The sequence below is a fragment of the Solanum dulcamara genome, chromosome 8, assembly GCF_947179165.1.
Source record: "Solanum dulcamara chromosome 8, daSolDulc1.2, whole genome shotgun sequence".
In the NCBI taxonomy this organism is placed as follows: Eukaryota; Viridiplantae; Streptophyta; class Magnoliopsida; order Solanales; family Solanaceae; genus Solanum; species Solanum dulcamara.
The window spans coordinates 26,398,419-26,400,310 of NC_077244.1; the positions used below are offsets into that span (position 1 = coordinate 26,398,419).

Genomic DNA, 1,892 nt, shown 5'->3' on the forward strand with positions numbered 1-1,892 from the left:
CGCCCTATATTGCTGTTACTATTCCTAGAGGTCTGTGGATGTTGGTTGCTTATAAGTTTATTTCGACTGTGCCTATACAGCATGTTGTAAATGTTTTTATGTTATAGTAGCCTCGTCGGTGCGTGCCCTCTCATGATATGATACGAATGAAAGAGGCTACAGGTACATGAAAAAGTTTTAAACTATTGAGGTTTTATGTATAGTATCACATCACACACGGTTCAACGTAAGTGTAACTGATAAATACGCATAAGAGGGTCCAGGTCGGACCCCAGTCACGGCCTACGGGGTTGGGTCGTGACACTATCAGTAGCCAGTAACTTTGTTACCAACATCCTAACCTTTAGTCAAGTGTAGCCTGGCTATCCCTTATAATATCTTTAAGTTCTCATTGCGATTCTTTTGTCGTATTCATCCCTTTTGTATGCACTCATCCTTTGATGTCATACTATTCAAGGTCCTTACTAATAATTCTCAATATTGTCTCCGTTATCATGGCTTCTATCCGTTCATTGTTGGCTTTTAAATCTTGTTAACTCGTGCCAGTATGGGATCTCACCTGAAACCACTTCCCCCCTTTAGGGTGTACCCATGCCACTATCTGTTGGTGTTCTACCTTATGCCCCTATTTCAAATTTTCCAACGCGTATGATTCTTTCCCAACACCTTTAGTATACTGCACCATATCTATGCCTTTCTTTATATCATCCATACCTTTGGTTGCCCATGTACGATATCTCAACATAATCGTGAGGTGCTGTTCCAGTCTAATTATTGGTATTCGAGTCATGTAGTAATTTATTCAAAGCCACCTCCTATTTTTCCCCACTAGTGACTAGCTAGCGGTCATAATCATTTCAACTTCTCCATTTGGAAGTACTCGTACTCCAGTGACCCGTGCTCCTAGATCTGCTATGACACTATATACACCCCAATGGGTACCACTTGTTCCTCTTAATAGACTCGCAACGCATCAGTGATTTTGTAGGGCCACCTCCCTCATCCTTGAGGGGTCTTTATATTTTCTACGGTGGAACCACATATCCACAATACTTCTTTACGCCAACAATACCATACAAGGCTAACGTTTATATATATCCATATCATCTCATATCACAACCACAATGCTTCACAAGCCCAATATATACATATGTTCACAGCATCTCATATCCCAGCAGCACAGGGCTTCCTAGGGGGTCACCCATCCTAGTGTTATTCTCGCCCAAGCACACTTAACTTCGAAGTTCTGATGGGATTCGGTGCGTTAGTATTGATATGATCCCATCCTGTACCATAAAGAGCATAGCTACCAATAAAGATGATGACCCAGCAGCTGATCTGGTAGGCCAAGCTGCACCACCCAAGTTACCCTTATATTCTTATTACACGATCCATATCCCATCTTTAGCTACTTTCTCACTACGCTTTACTTATTTTTATAACGATCCTCATTATATTCACATCATATCCTGTTCGTATTCTACCCCATCGTATAACATTTCTCAACCTTTTTCACGATTCTTACTATGGGTTACTTACCCTTCTTAGTTAGTCTTATCCTTAATGTTTCACCAACTGTCTTATTAATATGTCACGACCCAACCCCGTAGGCCGCGACTGGGGTCCGACCTGGACCCCCGTATACCTACCTATCTGTTATAGTCATACTGAACTATGAACAAGGAGATATTACTATAAAAAAAAAAAACCCTACGAGTTAAAACTTTTTCATGTACATGTAGCCTCTTTCATTTGTTTCATATAATGAAAGGGCACGCGAGCCGACAAGGCTGCTATAACAAAAACATTCACAATATATCGAATAGGCAACATCGAAACTATCTCATAAACAACCCACATATACACATGTCTACAGACCTCTAAGAATAGTA

At 40.7% G+C, this 1,892-nt stretch overlaps 1 pseudogene; it reads right to left on the minus strand.

The window, feature by feature from the left end:
* Window positions 1-1,169: 1,169 nt before the first annotated feature.
* LOC129901822 (5S ribosomal RNA) lies at window positions 1,170-1,287 on the minus strand (annotated as a pseudogene).
* Between the last annotated feature and the right edge of the window lie 605 nt (window positions 1,288-1,892).